This window comes from Mustela lutreola, chromosome 1, assembly GCF_030435805.1.
Source record: "Mustela lutreola isolate mMusLut2 chromosome 1, mMusLut2.pri, whole genome shotgun sequence".
In the NCBI taxonomy this organism is placed as follows: domain Eukaryota; kingdom Metazoa; phylum Chordata; class Mammalia; order Carnivora; family Mustelidae; genus Mustela; species Mustela lutreola.
Genome location: NC_081290.1, coordinates 3,334,021 through 3,355,977, shown reverse-complemented (window position 1 = coordinate 3,355,977; position 21,957 = coordinate 3,334,021). Strand labels below are relative to the sequence as shown.

General features: G+C 39.5%; 1 long non-coding RNA gene across 1 annotated transcript in view; it reads left to right on the top strand.

The window, feature by feature from the left end:
• The window catches only part of LOC131818910 (uncharacterized), a 77,716-nt gene extending 57,914 nt beyond the window's left edge, over positions 1–19,802 (top strand). The window contains exons 4-5 of the long non-coding RNA XR_009348969.1: positions 15,865–16,005; positions 18,512–19,802. This is a non-coding gene — a long non-coding RNA (uncharacterized LOC131818910). The remainder of the gene's footprint in view (positions 1–15,864; positions 16,006–18,511) is intronic.
• Positions 19,803–21,957: the final 2,155 nt, after the last annotated feature.

Here is a 21,957-nt window from a genome sequence, read left to right as displayed (position 1 = left end):
TCAGCAAGAGAAATCGAAGATATTGCTGGCCATTTCTAAGAATCATATTTGCCTCCGGAAGCTTCACAGTTAGGGCAGACAAAGAATAATAATTTATACTTTTAAATTCCTCCAGAAAGGACTTCAGAGAAAAAACAAAATCCATAGAGTCAAAGGCCAACTTGTCATCTTCCCCTACCAGTCAACGACCTTGGAGTCTCCACTGCACAGGGTTCGATGTTGGGACCCTCCTTCCCTCCATCTTCCGTGCTGCATCCAGTGACTTGTAGCTTCACTGTCCCCTCTGCTCTACTCCCTCAGACCTTACGGCCAAAGCAAAGCCTTAGACTCACAAAGTGGTGTGGCCTTAAAGGCATCTACCCCAACCATGCACCCGGCTTGAATCTCCTCTAAGTTTCTTAGCCTCTGATGCAGTCAAATTAAGTGAGTGGGAGCCACAAAGACGGGGATTCCAACAGACTGAAAAGTTGACATCAAGTGCACAGTGGACCATACTCTATTGCTAAATAACCTTGTACAGGAAAAAGCAGACGCAATATCGCCAGGTCCGAGTTTTTTTTTTTTTTAATTTTTTATTTTTTATAAACATATATTTTTATCCCTAGGGGTACAGGTCTGTGAATCACCAGGTTTACACACTTCACAGCACTCACCCAAGCACATACCCTCCCCAATGTCCATAATCCCACCCCCTTCTCCCAAACCCCCTTCCCCCAGCAACCCTCAGTTTGTTTTGTGAGATTAAGAGTCACGAATCCGAGTTTTCAAGAGAAGCAGAAAACCATATTTTAAAACAAACTTCATTGAATTTTTAAAAGCTTTTTTTTTCTGTTTGTTTTTTAAACTTGGTTCTCCTTCCCAAATATGTCTTCCGGATGGTTCTAGACCGTAGGCTGTCGCTATGGCACCTTTGTTCCATAGCTACATTTTCTCAGTTATCTCAATAATTCCTATAATAACCATAAAAGTATTAAAGAGAATATTAGTTAGACACTAAAAATGGTATAATAAAACATGCACCAACTGTGATACAATGTCAAATAAAACAATGAAATGTATGTCTATCATGAACAACAATTATATTTTTGTTGGATGGAAAGATTATAGTGATTTAAAACTTCCCTTCTTTGTCCTATGTCACATTTTTCTAATTCTCTTCTGTGAGCCTATATAACTTCTAGAAAGAAAAAGGAAATTAATAAGTCTCAACTATTATATGTTAATAAAAGGAAAATTAGAACACAAGATTTTATTGAGACTAGAAGAATTTCTTGATATGTTAACTGTTCCTTGTAGCATGTCTGTGCTTTTTAGTCTTTTGATATTCTTTTTTAATGCTAACACATGCTCAAATTACCCTTTTTTCAGAATCAATTTTGGTAGAAAAACTAGAAATGTTGTAACATCAAGATGAAGGGAACAGAAATGGAAAATGAAAATACAGTATTTGTTAATAAGGGTATGAAATAAGAGAAAGAATCATACACTAGACACAAGATTGATGGAATTCTCTTAGGCGGCTGCTTTCTAATGGGATCTGACTTATTCAAAGCTAACAGCTTTGAGCACTCACTCACTCAAGGTACTATTATTATCTCCATATTAGATAAAGAAACTTTGACCTGGGGAGGTCAGCCCAATGTCACGGCTGCTAAGTGCCAGAGCCAGGATCCCCACCCAGGCCGTCAGCCCTCCAAAGCTGCCATGACTGCCCACTGCATACAAGCCAAATAATCTCAAGTCAGATGGAAAGCTCCCTGCCGCCCAATAAAGCAAAACAAAACCGATTTAGGATCCGAAGCTTCTCTAATGTCTCTTCTCTCATCAGATTTCCAGCCCATCATGTGGCCCCGTCACCATGACCTTGAGTGTTTCCATTCAACACAGTTATGTTTCCAATGAAGTTTCTTTCCTTTCTTCCACACCCCCCGCCCCCGCCCGCACACACTTGGAATAATTGCTGTGGCCGGCAGTTGTAAATTAGCCCGGGGCAGCTGACTCCTAGGGATAGGGAACAACTCACATGGGAGCATGTCGCTCCTACCAGACTAACCATCCACAGCATCCACGGCCTGCACCCCAACCCCTTCCTGCAATGGCCTCTCGCACTCGGGGCCACTCTTCTTCTGGCTTAATCATCCCAGGGCCAGGTGCCACAACCAGGAACAGTCTCTATGTCCCAGAGCCTGCTGAAATTATTCAGACTAGCCCACCCTAACCTTCAGGACAGTCTGGCCCGTCCCTTCTATGGAAAACACGGTCAAGACTCTCGTCCGCATTTTTCGCTTATCCCCTCTGCTTCCTGACGGACCCTGGTGTTTCCTGATGTGGCCCCCTTGGCACGGAGGCCCCTCCTCTTGGTATCTGTGAATACACCAAGCTGTCTTTTCAATGGCAATTACCTCCTAAACTATAAGCCTCACCGTATCTGGATAAAAGTAAAATCTACATTTTAGAACATTCTAGAAAGCTTTGGTCTCATGGCAAGATTCGCACAGCCTGGAACACTAAGATGTTGTTATGAGTCCGTGTGTGCTGGGCGTGGGCCGCGCAGCGGCAGCTATGACTCCAACCGGGTCTGCGCAGCCCCGTTTGGACAGTAGCTCGGAAGTGACCCCACCGATGTCATGGGACATGGTCTGGTGTATTCCGTGCGGACACACCCTTCTGTTTGTCGGCAGATGATGCCGTATATAAATAAGTGGTGTCAGTGCTGGGAGCGCGAGGCAAGGTGGGGTGGGCACCCTCGCCCTTCCGGACGGTCTGCCCGCAGAACCTCTGTCCCCTTGCCTTGACTCCTCACCAGCTAAGGGAACATCCTAGTTCTAGGTCAGAACTTAAAAGCCACACCCACGTGACGAGGAGCTTCCAGACCAAAAGATAAACTCTTCGCGTCCACTCTGAGGAAGGCTCTAAATGCCCGAAATGAAGTCAGGCTGGAGAGAACAGGCTCGCAGCTACCTCATAAAGCACTGTTTATTTTCTCTTATGAAGGCTCACTCCCTAGGCATCCTTTCCGAGCCAAGGCGAGCCGTTCTCTGGGGCAACCTCCCATCACCGCTGCTGCTAGCCAGCTGGTCACCGCAGTAGTCAACACACTGACCCTGGAGAGCGGCGAGAGGCCCCACTGCCAGCCAGCTCGCAGGATGCAGCCTCAGCAAGGGGAAAGCTCCCAACAGCCCAGTGCTCTCTGGCTCAGACTTGGCAGTTTGGGGAGGCTGCCAGGACAGCACCAGGAGGGGAGCCAGGGGAACGGTGTGCCAGAGCCAGCAGGTGGCCGTGGCCAACAGCGGCTCGGAAAGCAGATCGGTATTTCCAGCAGTTAAGACAGCCCACGGAGGTGGGAGCCAATGCTGCCCTATTATCCAACGTATAGGCATTGTTATAAATGACATCGGAGCCCCTGTACGTCCCTCATTGGGCTTGTTAGCCAGGTGGCAGTTTTACCGGAGTCATCACCGCTCCAAGCAAAGCGTATGTTATATCATTTAACTTACATTAGAAACTGGGGAATTACGTTTCTTAAAATAATGTCATGGAGACCCCATAACAATGATCTCTGGTATTCATACAGCACTTTCCTCTAAGGCGGTTAACGCACCCGACAGACAGCGTCGAAATCAGACTTACACCACCGGTCTCTCGGGCAAGAAGAGGAAAGGCTGTCTGCTATAAACATTAGAAACCCAAGATCTAGATAAGTTGTTTCGGGATGAGGGTCATGCAAAATTGGAGAGAGACTTGAGATGAAAATCCAGGCGTTCTGAATGGCATTTCACACAGAAGCCCGTGTATTAGTTGGTGAAGTGTATGGAGCTCTGAGCGACGCTGCTGTGCTTGTGTCCGTGTTCTATTTCGTTCAAATGACAAGACTGAAAGATGGTAAAATACAGGTTCCTTCTCACTTCGATCTGGAGTAGGATTACATACGTACTGGAGAAGAGAAAAATGGTCATTCTAAAAGTTGTTCTAAATTCTTTCCAGAACAGAGATAATAGAGAAAGCAGGTGTTCTAAGAGCCGTTTTCCAAGTCGGAACAAATTTCAGTAAGTTGTAATGTTTCTGAAATGAGCAAGGCCTAGCAATCAGCAAGTATTTATTGCTTGCCTATCACTGAGCCAGCGCTGCCGTACTGGGCAAACACACACAAGAACTCCAAGACCACGTCTGTGCTTTTAGGACATCACCGTGTTGACAAAGCAGAACCAGTGACAGAATCACCACCCAGCATGAAGGGAGACTGTGCATCGGCTCCTCCTGCCGTCAGCGGAGGAAAGGAGAGCTCAGTGGAGCCTGGAGAGGGGCGGGGAGGTGCCCAGGAGGGGGGGATACAGGCTGGGCCTCGGCGTGGCTAAGATGGGCCCCAAGAGCCTCATCCTACAGAGCCCTAGACAGGGAGTCTGAGTCTTATCTGTCGAAACTTAACAGGGATTACTGGAACAAGCTTCGGGCGCTGAGACCCAAGAACGATGTTGGGATATTGGTGAACAAGACAGGTTGTGATGGCTTTGAGAAGTGGAGAAAGGAGTTTTGTGAATAGCTCTCGATGTTCCCAGGTCGACCCACATCCCATCTAGCTTGCCGTCTGTGCTTGGAACCATCATGTAGGTCCAAGGAGTCAAACTCACCCAAAAGAAGAAGCAAACATATTGCCTCGGTTCAAACTTCCGTCCACCTGCTGTCTTTACAAAGCCAATGCTTATTTTTATGGCTTTTTAAAAAGCAGAACCAGTTGGAAACGGGGTAGGGAGCTGAAAGCTCCTTCTCCTCCTCTCAGTCCCCTCCATCCCGGGCGTGGACCCCCCGATGGAGTTTAGCTAAAGCCCTAGGCCCTGGGAGAACACAGTTCGAAAGTCACTCGATGTGCTAACTCATGAAGGGCTGTTGCATCCTGTGAGCCTGAGAATAAAGCCAAGAATTCCAGGTGTTATTTTTAAGTTCAGGCGAAGGCTAAAGACGCACTCTGTCTAAGGCATTGCAGTCGACAACTGACATGCGAATTCGGGACCTGGATCCAGGCCACACTCAGGGCCTCCCCAGCAACACCTCGCTTCCTGTGTGGTGCTTTACAATTAGGCTAACACATCACCCCCTTCTTTTCTTTCGCTGCTGTCGACATCCCCTCGCTAACAGGGGGACTGCCCGCACCTTTACTCCAGTCGCAAGAGAGGTCGGCTCCGGGAACTTCCCTCTCCCAAGGCCACTGAACATTTCAGCAGGACCGAGTCATCTCACACATCCCCTCGCAGTTTCTAAGCAGCATGTAGCACAAATTGTTTAGAACGGCTGCTTCCTGGCTTTGGATTTGTTTCATGCTATTATTATTATTTTATTTATTTATTTTTTTTTAAAGAAGAAGAACATTTTGAGCTGACTTCCTCTCTGGTACCATTCTCTTTTCATTCCGTTCAGTTCTGAGGCATCTGGGCCAACTCTAGGCGTTACTCAGCTTTCTGCTGACATTTGCCGAACCCCTGGTAAAGTTCCCCAGCTTCCTTCATAACTGAGAGTGGGGACACTGCTGTCAGGAGGGAAGAAGGGAAGGTGTGACTGAACAGACACAGCATCCCCACCGGCCTCTCTCCCTTCTGGGACATGACCCCGGGTTTAGAGAAGCAGCCGAGGGGCTGCCGGATGGCCTTGACTACAGAACAGAGCCTTTGCGCGATCCCTCAGGGGACTCGCTGGCTCAGCAGGGTCAAAGTCACAGGGCTAAGTTCCTTCTGTATCTTTTTTCCCACAACCCTCCACTTAAAATAACTTAAAAAGCTGAATTTGCCCATAATACAAAGGCTGCCAGGGCCCCAGCTAAAATGCCTTCTTCCAATCCCTCAAACGGACCGAGCCGGCTTCTGCCACAGGACGCCCGCCCAAGCCCTTCCCTGATGACTGTCTGAAGCAGCAGCTTCCCACCCCACACCCCGGGTGCCCTTCAATGCACTTTCCTGTTTCGCCATCCAGAGAGCAGTTCTCAAAATCGCAAGTGATCTGGTTAATTTATTGGTTCAGTTTCTTGCTCTATTGTTTTTTACCAGCTGCTCTGTATTAAAATATAAGTTTCACGTATAGTGAGCGTGTCCCTGACTGTATCCCTGGCATACTGCCTGGCCCTATGGTGTGCACCCCCAACTCGCCCTCCCCCCAAGAAAGAGAACGAGTAGGTAAGAGGCTTGTTGCTTCAGTTAGGGCTCTGTGACTGTCCTTCACCGGCCCCTTCTCTTTGCTCCTCTTTCCTTCTGACGCTGGAGCAGACAACCTGGATGGCATAGTGTGCTCAAGTACAATGACGGCTAGCAGCATTGTTGCTTGAGAGTCTGTAAAAATAGAATTCCAGGCAGCACCTCTCCCACGTCCGCTCAGCTTCGAGGGAATTAGCCACTTGCTGGCATCAGGGCGTTGGCTTGTCAAGGTGAGTAGCCGACGCAGGCGAATGGGAGGCAGGGGAGCACACAGGGATCAGGGAGGGAACAGGCTGGGATTATGGCCCACGCCTCTTCCCTTTAAACATGCATGTGCCACCCATGTGGTCTCTGCAGTGCAGGGAAGCAGGAGACTTGTTGATTCTTGTTTTGAGCAAGTTATAGTTATGACCCGCATTGTTCAACACTTTTGCTTTGTAGTCCGAAATTTCAGATTGTTCCAAGGAATCCTGGAATTCTTGGAATTCCATCTTGGAAGCACATATGGGTGTCAGACTACCAGTTGTAGACTTGGAAACACCATGTCTGAACCACTGAATCTGGCAAGCAGAGATGCACGTTTGCAGTACCAGGACCTCAACTCATCCTACGTGCAGAAACACGGAGTCCTGTATGCATCACGGCGATGTTCAACTCCCAGAGTGAGAAGAGAGGAAGACAGCACATTGTGGCATTGGTTCCCTATCAAAATCAAAATAGAACGGCATCAAAGGGAATACACTAAAAGAAGCACACACTGAAGTATTTATCAAGAAAATACCTTGACGGAACACGAGCTGATCTTAGGTGAAGTAGGTAGCTGGGTAGCTGATTTTGCATTGGAATCTTTACCTAAGAGGGAGGGATTGCTTCAACGGGGCAGCCCTTCTCCAAGAAGCCATCATTGGGCCCATCTGCTGAAGAGCTGTGGGGAATAACGTCTGCCCTACTGGCCTCAGCAGTCCACTGCATTAATAGGACGTAAGTGCTTATGCAATGGCGCTGGATCTGTGGCAGCTGTTTGTTCAATGTTTCATGCTTTTAGCCACATCTGCTCCAAATGAGTGTTAATATTGCAGTGGCATCCACCAAGGATGGGCTCTGTCAGCTTTGCTGAGGATCAGTCTGACCCCAGCAACAATGGAAAAGCACTCTGTGCCCAAGTGCCACCTTTCCAAACATCCTTCTCCTCTGAACCTGCAGGTTACATCATCATACCCGCTCTACCTTCAGCTTTCTCCTTTTCCGTGCCCCTCCCCAAATAAAAACCCAAGTCAGTGATTCTCAAGGAGAAAAATTGCATTTATTTCTAGCACCCTGTCCAGCAATGTCAGATAACAGTTTATTCATCCCCCGGCCCCTGGATGACATTGAAGCATATCAACAGTGACAAAAGTATATTGAATAATTATCTTGAAATTAATACATTATCCCAAACTTAAATAAATGTCATCTGATCAATATATCTTGGAATGGAAAGGGAAGAGAATGTGAAGGGCATCGCTTCATTATTCATTAATTTTAGAGTAATGTAGGCAGATGAAATGGTTATTTCAGAGCACTGCTATTATACTCACTGGCATTTTAAATAACTCCCAATATTTAACAGTATATATTCCCTTGTTGGAACAGCTTATAGATGTTAACACTTTAGCTTCCAGATTCTGCTGTTCTGGAAAGTCCCTTTATTTCTCGCTTTAAAAAAATGCCTTTCCATTTTCACTGGAAACTGGTAGCTAGAGCATATACTTGTCTTTAGTCCTTATAAAATGGCTTGTTAATGTTGCAATCTTGAGGGTTCTAATTGTTCCATTCATTATATTCCCCAGGACGAAATAAATCATCCAGTGGTATCTCTCTTCTCTAGTATGCAAATGGGATGTATAAGATAATACTTCCCAGAACTTATATAAAACTCTACGGTGGATACCTTTAAAGGAAGACAATGTATATCATGAGGAAATCAGTCTCTGGCTTCAGGAGATACACTATGACCAAGGACCATGATTAATGCAAATATACATTATAGAATATACATATTCTATTTGTATTTTTCTGTTCCATTTCCAAATTAGAAATCAATGCATTTCTATATATAGTTATTGTAATAGCTTATAAATCAACACTGTGTTCATATTTAATCAAGTTGCTTACTTCCTCCCTCGCCCTCAAAAAAAAAAAAAAAAAAAAACCACTAAAAAAAATAATTGCCCCAAACCTTAGAAACATGTCAATGTAAAAATAGTGTTTGTTAAAAATTGAGATATGGAACTCTTAATATCAGTGAACCCTAAGATTATTTAATGATAGAACTCTTCATTTGTAAGTAATAGGAAAGGGTATCAGTACCCACAAAATCTACTGAAAGTAGAATGATTGCCCGAAGAAGCTGAAGAAGAAGCTTCTATCAAACCTAGCGAGTTCTTAATAGGTGATAAAATCTGTTAGAAAATAAATAAATTCAAAAGCTTTCAGGACAGCGGATGGAATGTTTCTACCTAGGGGTGCCTTGTCTCCCAAGTGCATGTGCTTATTACCCAGGCACGGACTTGGTTAATTAGGCTGCCTTGTATTTTCTGCCTCTTACGAAGTCTTTAAGTTGTGTCAGGTCTCAGGCAGACGCAGTGAAGGAGGAGCTGTCAGTGATCACCACAGATCCGTGACATACCTGCTTGTTTTACAGGCCTGGGTATTTCACACAGAGAGCGGCCACCTGTGCTGGGACTCAGGGCACTCTGATGACCTCAATTCAGAGAAAGTAACACAATTTTTAAATGCTCAGTTTTTCTCTAACCTGATAGATGTGAATTCAGGGCAGTGGACTGACATCCTCTTATTGGAGCTCGTAACATGATCGTCATATGTTCTGGAGTACAGACAGACATTTTACACACTAGCTTGAGGAGAATTGATAAGATGTGACTATTCTTGAAACCTAAAAATTAAGTTTTAAAAAACTGTTTGAATAAAGTTTTTTCTTATTGATCTGTAAGCCACTATATTGTGAAAGTCTTCACTCTTATGCTTTCTTTTGAATGAGTTTCCTTTTTCTTCATACTCATTCATGACAAACCAAACAATTCTCTAACACCCAGGGTAGAACACTTCTCTATCATGAAGCCTTTCCCACTCTCTTCATTTCAGGGAATCTTGCTCCTTTGAACTCCTAAAGTGAACTTCTTTTTCAAAACATTGTCTATGGATAGTCTGCATCAGAATCACCAATATTAAGATTAATTCAATTAAATTAAAATTTAAAAAATCCAGAATACCCTTCAGAACTATTGAATCAAAATTTAATAACCCTTATCAAAGTACTTTTCTTGGCTTATGCTTTAATTATAAATTTTCTGGAGAAATTTCTCATAGGGTTGTTATTTCTTCCATTTTCATGTACTTGCCCTCTTCCTGGGATTTATTTTTTTGTTATTTCTTCTACTAGGTTAGTATCTATTTTTGTATTTACTTATTTATTTTTATTTCTATATTATTTATTTGTGTTACTTCTTCCACTAGGGAAGCTCTCTCTGAAATGGTGTTGGTTCAAGACACGTTTGCTCAAACGACTAAAAGAAGGCCACCAATTCTGGGAAGAGTCCAAATAATGCAGAACTTTTTAAACCAGGATGGGGACTTTGAATTTTATTCCAAGTATGGGGAAGCCATTGGCTACAGAGTGACATGAATTCGTTTGAGTTTTTAATAGATCAATACAGCTACTTTATGGAGTATAGACCATGATGGGACAAGAGTGCCTCAAGGGCAATGGGTTGGAGGCTGATACCAATCTAGATGAGTGGCAAGGGTGGCTTACAAGTAAAATGGAGATAAACTCAAATGCATTCAAAGTCTGCTTCATAGATAAATGAACAAACTAACGAGGGCCTTTCAACTGAGAGATGGGTTGTGAGGTTGAAAAAGTATAAAAAGGTAGCTAGCTGACACAGTTTTGGCTGTTAAATATGTAAACACAGTATTTCAACACAGAACCCTATTTGCTGCAAATCTGATGCATACAGAATTCAATGGACATATACAGGGGAACATACCTAAGATTACCTAAAAGAATCAAAGAACGTTATACAAAGAGATTTAAAGGATGCATATATTTCAGTACTGAGTAAAGATGAAGAGTTCAACTTTGTACTTGCATGTCACCACATACTGGTTGAGCTTCTGCCCTCAACTCCCTACTGACATCTGCTCATTTCCCGATGTTTCTGATATTAAGTAATCATGCCATCACAATTTAACCTCCAGAGTTATATCCTACATGGTGATGTCCACATACACAAAATATTTAGAGTAAATATCATCGATAATGAGAAAACTTTAGAAGCATTCCTTTCAAAACAAGAAATGGTAAAGATGACCACTACTACCTGTTGTATTCAATATTCTCCTGAGGTTTTATCTAACGTAGTAAGATGAAAAAATGAAATTTAAGATACAAGGACTGGAAAGACATTAACATTTTATTTTCAGATGAAATTTATTTTAAAAAGTGATTGAAAATCCAAAGAAACTAAACACAACTTCTTAGACAAATTTTTGGTTGTAAGAGGAATTTAGTAACTGGCATATACACCAGCAACAAATAGAAAATATAGTGAGAAGGAAAGCATTTATAATAAGAATAAACATTTGATGTACTTAATGTTTACTTAAGGTACTAAACAAAATACATAAGACCTGTATGCAGAAAATTTTAAAACTTTTGTGAATGACGTAAGATAAAATAGTAATTTAAAAGATATCCCAAATTCATGTTAAGTAAACTCAAAATCACAAAAAGATGTCAATTTTTCCCAAATTAAGGTACAGATTCACTGTAATTATAATGAAGTGTTCAAAGAATTTTTCATAAAATTTAACAAGCTAAATGAACAATAGGCCAATAATAGCCAGAATATTCCTGAAAAGAACAATCAATATATTCCTGAAAGGAAAAATCAAGGTGGGAATATAGAAATTAATTCATCTGTAAAATGGCACTGTAGTATTCAAAGTCTGTTATGCAGCCATCTATTATAAAATCTGAATTATAAACTTTACCCACATTTATTTGGTAATGCCTATCAATCAAGCCTTCTAAATAACAATGAAAATAGCCAAATTCACAAACATAGGTCTAACAAGAACCAAGTTCCCAAACACATGTCTAATGAAAGGACAGACCCCTTTCACAAAGAGCTTATGATATTTGTGAGTTCTGACTGCTCTTTTACAGGTAACTATATGCTTTTATGCACTGTAATAAAAAAATAAACTTTAGAAAGAACAGCTCTATTTGTTTATTCTGCTTGTTTTCTGAATTTGTTTTTCTAATTAATTTTTTTTTGAGATTTTATTTATTTATCTGACAGGCAGAGATCACAAGCAGGCAGAGAGGCAGGCAGAGAGAGGGGAGAAGCAGGCTCCCTGCTGAGCAGAGAGCCCGATGCGGGGCTCGATCCCAGGACCCTGGGATCATGACCTGAGCAGAAGGCAGAGGCTTTAACCCACTGAGCCACCCAGGCGCCCCTAATTAATTGTTTTTTATGTTGAGATGATTGTATTTCATATCAGTTGTAAGAATGGCTTCCCCCAGTGATAACATCTTGCAACACTGTAATACAATATCACAACTAGTGTAGTGGCATTGATGCAGTCAAGATTCAGAATATTTCCATCACAAGGATCCCTTATTTTACATTGTGGCTTTTTATACTCACAACCACTTCTTCCCACACTATCTGTTCCTTTACCCCAGACAACCACTAATCTCTTATTCATTTCTATACATTTGTCATCTCAAGAATGTTGTATAAATTGAATCACAGAGTCTACAACCTTTTGTGATTGGCTTTTTTATCCAGCCCAATTCTCTGGAAGATACCTCCAGTTGTTGCATGTATCAATAACGTTTCTTTTTATTGCTAAATAGTATTCCAGGGCATGGGTGTACCACACTTTGTTTCGACATTTGTCCGTCAGATAACATCTGAGTTGTTTCTATAATTTGTCTATTACAATGAAGATGCTATTTGTGTACAGGTTTTTATGTAAATGTAAGTCTTCATTTCTCTGAGAGGCATGCCCAGGAGCACCACTGTTGGACCATATGGTATTCGCATGTCTACTTACTTCTGACCCACATGGTATTTGATGAAAAAAATCCTCTGTCGTTCTAATTGTTTTTACCTTAATGGAAAGGGGACAGTTCTCTTTCACTGCCTTCAAGATTTTTTTTTTTCTTTCTGTTTAATTTTCAGACTTTTAATTATGGTGTGTCTCCTTGTATATTTCTTTGGGTTTATCCTGTTTGTGTTTCACTCAACCTCTTGAATCTGTAGATGTATGTTTTATCAGTTTGGGAAGTTTTCAGCCATTATCTCTTCATATCTTTTTTTCATTCTGTTCTTATTTTCTTTTCCTTCCAAGACTCTTTGGGTGCCTGGGTGGCTCAGTTAGTTAAGGTTTTCACTCTTGGATTTGACTCAGGTCATGTCCTCCAGGGTCATGAAATTGAGTCTTGCATCAGGCTCCATGAAGGGCATGGGGTCTACTTAAGATTCTCTCTCTTTTCCTCTGTCCCACCCCCACCTCTGAAAAGAAAAGAATCTCATGACATGAATGTTAGATGTTTTGTTATAGTACTACAGGTCCTACAGGTCCCTGAGTTTTTGTTATTTTTTTAAAAATAACAAATAACAAAGTAACTATTTTTTGATAGAATATGAAAGTAAAACAACAGGATTTCCTGTCAGATTGAACATGGGATGCTGGAGGAAGGCAGGAGTGAGGGTAATGCCAATAATTTTTATCTGAGCAACTGCAAGTATAGAAATGGGGGAGGCAACAAATGAAGTAGGATTAGATTGTGTGTGTGTGTGTGTGTGTGTGTGTGTGTGTGTGCGTGCACATATATGTAAGTGAACAGGTAGGTTGGGAGTGGGAGATTGGATAGTGTTTAAAGCCATGAGGCCAGATGAAGTTGTAAAGATAAATGGACCAAAGACATTTTAACAAAAAAAGTTGGGGAAATAATACAGAACTTACTAAAGAAAGCTGAGAAGGAACGGCCAGTGAAGTAACAGGAAGGCTGGGAAAGTGTGGGGTCTTGGAACTGTAGAGAAGAAAGTGTTTCAACAAAAGAGATATAATTCATTGGGTTAAATCTTGCCAAGAGGTCAAAAAGAATTGAATATTAGATATTGCAACACCAAAGAATTACTGGTAATGTTGACAAGAGGAGTTTCAAGGCTGTTGTGGGGGCAAAAGCTTGGTTGGAGTAGGCTTGGGAGAGAGTAAGAGAAGAATTCCAGAATTCAAGTACGGGCAAATTTTACTCCTGATGCGATCTCTTTATCAACCATGTTATGTGACAAAAATCACAATAATTAAGAACATCTGACCAAAAAATCATAAATAATTAAGCTTTAAAAAAATCAGTTCTGTGTCTGTGATCGTGTATCCTTTCTCATTCATATATTTTTCTCTCATTTTTACTCTGGAGGTAATCTTTCATAATCTTTTTCAAAGTACCAAGTTTTGGACTCATTTATTCCTTCTCTTATTTATTGATTTTCAGTTTAAGTAATTGAGCCTTTATCTTTAATAATTCCACCTTTCTAGTTTCTTTAACACATGTTTTTTTAAGTAGGCTCCATGCCCAGTATACCCAACACAGGGCGTGAACCCACAACCCTGAGATCGAGACCTCAGCAAGATCAAGAGTCAGAAGCTTAATCAACTGAGCCACCCAGGCACCTCCCCTTTTAACACATTTTGTAGTTATTTTTCTAACTTCTTTCTTTTGGCCATGCAACCAAATAACAAAGAAATAACAAATATTTCTATGAGCATAATTTTCCATTACCATGTGTTCTCATATTGTTTTGGTTTTTTTTTATATCTGGATTTGAATTTTCTTTTTATTTACTCTTTGATTTAAATATATTTCTTAATTTCTATGTAAGTAAGACTTCTCTCACTGTTCAATTTTTTCTTTTTTAAAATTATATATCTATATATTTAGGGGTTTTTTTGTTTGCTTGTTTGTTTTTAATAATCTCTACACCCAGTGTGGGGCTGGAACTCATGTCTGTGAGATCATGAGTCACATTCTCTTCCAACTGAGCCAGACAGACAACCCTGTTTAATTTTTAATTTCTAGTTTTACTAAATTATGACCAAAAGGGGCCTGTATAATTTCTCTTTTTAAAATATATTGGTAATTTCTTTATAGATAATGATATGATTAATACAAATATCAACACTGACCATTTTCTCCTTCATTTCATGTACTGAATTATTAATTTAAGATTTTTTTTTAATCCTCAGGAAATTGTGTGTGTGTGTGTAGGTTTGAATGTGTGCTGCACTCAATTCTTCTTGACTTCTCTTGGTGTATTTTTCATAAAACAAACAAACAAACTCGTGTATTTCTCTGTGTCCCCACACTGTTCTGTTTCAGTGGACCTGACACTGATTATTTGGACTATTTTTCTGCACTCTGACTACGGAACCAGTTGGGAAGTTTGTTATTTTTCTTTACTGGATTAATGAGGTTTACTTCTATTTTCTAAAGTATGCTAAAAGTCCTGAATATCACAGAAGGTCTCTATCTTGATAAACTTGTGTTGTAGAAGTTGACAGGCTGTCAGCCCCTGCTGCGGCCCCTGGAAAGGGGCCATGGGTGGGGCACAGCAGGAAAGTGGGAAGGAGCTCATCACTAGTTCCTTATTCTTTCCAGCGGGACCTCAACAGAGCCTTCAGGACCCACTCTCAGATCCCAGGTCACAGAGCCAGAGAGACAAAAGAGCTGGAAGTCACAAGTAAAGGGAAAGGCATTTCATTTAGTTCACCTTCCCGACAATCACCTGTCCGTGAGTGTTGTCTCAGCTCATGGTGTTTTCCAGAACCCACTTAAATACTGAAATACATGAATAACTATTTTTATGAGTCATTTAAGAAAAACCGTGTCAGAGGAGATGTGCTTTAGCAGTAATGACATTTTTAAATTAAAAAAAATATATTCCCAAACACGATATTTGATACAAGCTTAACTTTGGAAGTCCAAACTGAGCAGTGACCCAAATAGAATTTAAAGAGGAATTCTGGGATTATGTTAGTCAATAGCACCATTTGTGAAATTTATTCAGAAATATTTTTTAGAATACTATTTTTAGAAAACTATTGCAGAAAAGAAGTTGAAATGAGAAATAGAAAAATCTACTATAGTATTTCATAATGCAGTTATTCTATTAGGACCAGACATTTAAAATAGAATATATATTATCTTGTAATAAAACAGGGAATCGCGAATCTTTTTAGCCCACAGAGATTCACTGATTATCTCATGGTAAAGTTCTGATAAGTTGTTGGAATTTTAAAAAATTACTCATTATTCTTCTAGGAAAAATAAAGTAATCCAAATTTGCTAAACTTCTTTATGATGGCAAGTGTATGACATGAGTATGCTGCCTAGCAGATATTTGAGGAAAAATATTAATATGTCCCTCCAAGGTAAAGGTGACACTAAGTAGCTGGGACTATGGAGAGGGCTTCTTTAAAACTGGTATTTGGAAATTTTTTCATTATTAAGCAGTATTATTAGCTCCCCCAAATAAATAAATCCATGTAAGATTTTTATTTGTTATTTCATTTATTTTTTTAAAGATTTTATTTATTTATTTGACAGAGAGTACAAGCAGGGGAAGAGGGAGAGGCAGCCTCCCCACAGAGCAAGGACCCTGATGTGGGGCTCCGTTCCAGGACTGTGGGATCATGAACTGGCCTGTCAGGAGATGCTTAACTGGCTAAGCTACACAGGTGTCCCTATGTAAGATTTTTAAACCTATGCATGCTAAAATCTTGAAAATAAAACTTTCAGTGTATTGAAGAAATTTGTTAAAATTAATGTAACATTTCTTAGTAGTTGTCAAGGAATATTGTTTGGCCTCAGGGAAAGAGGAAAAGTATTAGTCAAATTTTAAGAAAAATAGTTTTGCTTAACTGGGGTGATTGAAGTTTTTTAAGTGAATATCATAATTTATTAATCACAGCCAAAAATATCCTCCTGTTTGGCTCACTATATTTCTATAAAGTATCTTTTCAACTATGGCAGTTATAACCAAATATGGAAATAAACTATGCTTAAATTGCTGTGTTGTAAGGGTTAAGCCAGATTTGTAAGGCATATTTAGTCATTTTGATCACATGGCTATCAGTCCTAGAGGCCCTTTAACCCAAAATAAAAATGCTAGTGCAAGAGGGCTTCCAAATTAAGAATAAATAAAATCAAAATTATATTTAAAGCTTTATTCTTGCTTTATCTGTTCTTAACTTTTATCCTTGAGTATGCTTTATAATGTCTATATTATTCTAATAAGTCATAAAACAATGAGCATCTCTATTCAAAATATTGATGAGCGTATTATTAGAAAAGTATAAAGGACACTGCAATATAGAGAGTATAAGAGCACACAAACACTAGCAAATGACAGACAAATGGGGCCTGTCGCATCTAAAGCATGATACTTAAAATGTAAGTCAGTGGAAAATAAATGAACAAGACTTCTGGCCTTCTCGAGAGGTTACTTATTTCCTAAAATGCTTTTCACATATTTTTGTACTAATTAGAATATGACTGCTAGGATTGATTTCCCATTACAACTGAGACAATATTGCTGGCAGAACATAGATTTTGTTGGCCTTCTAAAGCTCTCCCCACCCTCCCACAGGATTTAGGTATATTTTGGATTAAAACTATTTCAAGACAGAAGTGTTCACAAAAATGTATAGTTCCAGAAATCACAATAACCCCAAAACTTAATCTCCCTTTTCCAATCCTACCCTATTCTATCCTTTCCAATCACATGCCAGTATTGGGGGAAAGGGGAACTATTTTAAGTAGATATTTTCAATAGACCATAGCTGAATGTCAGGGCAATTCTAGGCCACATATCAGAAATCCCAAACACGTGTTCTTTATCTTTTGCGACTCTGTTTTTATTTCTGGGAGAAACACATTTGAGTCCCAGGAATGTTTGTTTAGCCGAGATACTCTCTTGCAATTAGCTGAGAATGAAAGGAACAAAGGGAAGTCAATTATAGCTGTCTGGTCATTTGGAACCGCCCAGCATTAACTGTCAGTTAATGGGAGAGGCTAGTAACTTTTCCTTCCTCAGACCTTCTTATAATTAATACGGTTATTAATATTATACCTTACAGATAGAAATCAATAAATCACTGACAAGAAAGGCACTGCCTAAGATGCATGTGAAATTTAGTTCTTCTCTAGCTCAAAAACATCCAAACCGATATTTGCACACAGTGCACATAGACTTCTGCACACACACACACACACACACACACACACAGACACACGCACACACACACACAGAACTAGTTCAGTGTGTTCACAGCTATCGTCAGGAAAGATGATTTTTAAAATAGATGAATCAATCCTTTTAAGCGATGTTTGCAGCCTCCACAGAAGATACTGCTGTGGGGTATGTAAGGAGGCATTATCTTTTACAGAGCCAGGCATCCCCCTTTATGCACCATCTCCTAGCCAGTTGCCTGAGTGTGGAACATCTGTGTTTATTTTGCATGACGAAGTTGTTCCTTGGCTTTGCCAAAATGAGCTCCGATGTGGGACTCTGGGTTTGTGGATCTTCCATAGGGTAGTGATAAAGCTCAAGTGGCAGGACATTGTTTTTGTATATAATGCATATTAGATGAAGTCATGCATATTTAATGACAAGTGTGCTATATTTTTAATCTTTATAGCTTTAATGTGTGTAAGAGGTTTTAATAATTGGTGCTGGGATGATGGTAACTTCCCAGAAATGCTCAGCACAACTGCTCTGGTTCTCAGCCCACAGTTTGCACAGGTTGTAAATTATAAAACTTGATTAGTGATAGACTTGGCAAGATGTCTTGTCTTTTGAAGATGCCAATCTGTGGCATCATGGGTACAAAATATTTCCATTCGCACTTTTAATATTCACCTAAATAGCCTACATGAAAAACCCCAGAAGAAAAATGATGAGCTATTCAGGGAAATGAAATTGTTCTCCTAAAGAATTTCTTAAATTTCTAATCCTATTGGCAGAGATATTTAGAATTCTACATGCAGAAACTAAGCACGTTCACTTCAGTAATTATCCATTTAGGGTTATAATATTTCTGCTTATGACAGCAGAGTTTTAAATATTATAGATATAAATTCCACAATGTTTCTTAAAAAAAGACTTTGGGAAGAAACCATATATTCGTAATGACTAATGGGTTGCAATTAAAAATTTCAGGAATCTAACAATTTTAATCACTTTCATTTTCAGCAATACCAATTCTTTCTTCCTTGAACTTTTTTTATACTACTTTTGTCTACACTTTCTGCTCCTCAATCCAGCAATCAGTCCGCTAATGCTCAAAGACAAGATCGATCAACCAATGAGCATCACTGAATCTTTACTCAAGGCAGTAAGGAATATCACTGGAGACTCCAGACCCTGTCTTCTACCGCACGGGAAAACAACTATCTCCCTTCTCATCCTCATATCCATCACAGCAGAAGACTGGGGATTTACTTTCTGCTGATCCAAGAGACCCTGGGCGTAATACCACCCGGCTCAACAGAGAGTAGAGAGGCTATAGTGAAAATACAGTTATATGAAAGTTCATGTATGAAAAATGAGACTCCACCCCTACAGGCTAATTTATCAAAGAACCTCAAATTGCTCAAATAATCTAGAGAAGGAGAAACAAACATAGAGATCTCACACATCCCGTTTTCAAAACTTGTTAACGAAGCAATAGCAATCAAAACAGTATGGTGCCGATAATGAAGACTGACAAATAAGCCAATGGAACAGAATAGAGAGCCCTGAAGTAAACCTTTGTCTACATGACCAAATGATCTCTGACAAGAATGTCAAGGTTACACAATTTGTAAAGGATAGTTTTTCAATAAGTTGTGCGGGGAAAACTGGGTACCTACATGCAAAAGAATAAATTTGGACCCTCACTTCATACCATGTACAGAAATTAATTCACAACAGGCTGAAGCTCTATATGTAATATCTGAAAATATGAAACTCCTAGAATAAAATATAGATCAAAATTTCATGACAGCAGATTTGGCATTACCTTGGATATGAAAAGTACAGTCAACAAAAGCAAAGAGACAAATGGACTACAACACACTTAAAAACTTCTGCACAGGAAGGGAAACAAAGTAAAAGAGAAACTTATAGAATCAGAGGGAATATTTTCAAACCATATATCTGGTAAAGAATTAATATCCAGAATACATACACCTTTACATTTATTTCAGCATTATTTATAATAGCCAAGATGTGGAAGCAACCTAAGGGTTCACTGATAGATGAATGGATAAAGAAGATGTAGTATGTATGTGTATATGTGTGTATATATAAAATCCATGTGTATAGTGGATATATAATAGAATATTACTTAGCCATAAAAAGAATTAAACCTTGCCATTCATGACAACATGGATGTATGCAGAGTATTATGGTAAGTGAAGTAAGTCAGACAGAAGAAGACAAATACTGTATGATTTCACTTATATACCACATTTGAGAAAAAAACAAACAAAAAACTCCAAAATAAACACCAAACAAACAGTCTTAAATATTGAGAACAAACTGGTGGTTATCCGATTATCAGGGGGGGGTGGGTAGAGGGATGGGAAAAATAGGTAAAGGGGGTTAAGAGATAAACTTCTAGTTATAAAACAAATGAGTTATGGCAATGAGAAGTATCGCATAGGGAATGCAGTCAATAATATTTTAATAACTTTGTATAATAGTGGACAGTGACTATGCTTATTGGGATGAGCACTGAGTAACATATAGTCAAATTACTATGTTGTACACCTGAAATTAATAAAACATTGTACAATACTTCAATAATAAAAAAATATTGCTTACATATATAAAGAACTCCTACAATTCAAGAACACCAAAAACAAATAATTTAAAAATGGGTAAGGACCTGTGTAGACATTTATCCCAAAAAGTTATACAAATGACCAGCAAGCATCATCACTAATCACCAGGGAAATGCAAACCTAAACCAAAATGAGATATCACCTCACACATGTTAGGATGTTCACTATCAAAAAATGAAACAAAACAAACACAAGTGTGGGTGAGGATGTGAAGAAATTGGAACTCTTCTGCAGTGTTGATGAGAATGAGAAATGGTATAGCCAATATGGAAAAAAAATAAAGATTCCTCAGAAATTAGAAATAAAATTATCAATCACAGTTCTGTATATGTATCAATCACTAGCAATCACAATTCTGTATTATATACAAAAGAACTGAAAACCAAATTTCAATCAGATATTTGCATATCCATGTCCATTGCAACATTATTCAAAATAATTAAGAGGTCAAAACAATGTAAATGTCCATTGTCAGATGAATGGAGAAGGAAAATGTGGCATATACATACAGTGGGATATTATTCAGCCCTAAAAAAGAGGGCAGTCCTATGGCACACTACAACATGGATGAACCTAAAGGACATTATGCCAAGTGAAATAAGCCAATCACAGAAAGACAAGTACTGCGTGATTCCTCTTGTAGGAGTTGTTTAAAGGAGTTAAACTCTGAGAAATAGAATCGCAGGGAGAGAAAAACCACGAGAGAATGTGGACTCTGTGAAACAAACTGAGGGTTTGGGAGGGGCGGGGAGTGGGGTATCGGTGGTGGGTGGTAGGTGGTGGGTATTAAGGAGGGCATTGTTGCATGGAGGCCTGGGTGTGGTACATAAACAATGAATCTTGGAACACTGAAAAAATAAAATTAAATTAAAAAAGAGAAAGAAAAAGAAATAGGGGCACCTGGGTGGCTCAGTGGGTTGAGCCTCTGCCTTCCGCTTGGGTCATGATCTCAGGGTCCTGGGGTTGAGTTCCGCATCAGGCTCTCTGCTCAGTGGGGAGTCTGCTTCCCCCTCTCTCTCTCTGCCTGCCTCTGCCTACTTGTGGTCTGTCAAATAAATAAATAAAATTTTTAAAAAAAAAAAAGAGAAAGTATAACGGTGGTTGCTGGGCCTCAGAGGAGGACAAAAAGGAGAGCTATTGTTCAACAAGTATAGTTTCAGTGTTACAAGGTGAAACACTTCTGTAGATATGTTGCACTATGATGTGCCTTAGTTAACATTACTGTACTGTACACTTAAAAATGGTTATGATCATAAATGTTATGTTGTGTGTTAATTTACCACAATAAAAAAATCAAGCAAAGAAATTGAGCAAATATCCAGAAATTAAAATCACCATGATATGAAATAGGAGAGATACTAGAAAAGCCAAAAAACTGGTCTAGAATTCCAATACCTGAATAATAGATTTTCTGAAAGAAAAAAAAAGGTAAAAGAAAACCAGATATTTATATTTAAAATTCCATAAAATATCCCCAAAATGAGAAGCATAAGAGTCTAAATTGTAAGTGTGCCAAAAGTACCTAGCACAGTACAGAAAATAGACACACACTAAAGAATGTTATCATGAAATTTTAGGTGAATGAGAATGAAAATAACTTAAAAGCATTCAAATGTATGTGTGTATATGCACACACAACATTCTGTTTAGATAATGGGACAGATGCCTCTTGCATGCCCACTCACAAACACACACACATACTCACTCATAAAAAGATCTGGACTCAAAAGTACATCAAACCTCCCAACAGAAACATGGGAAGCAAAAATAAATAAATAAATAAAGCAACCATTAAAAATTCTGAGGGAAAAA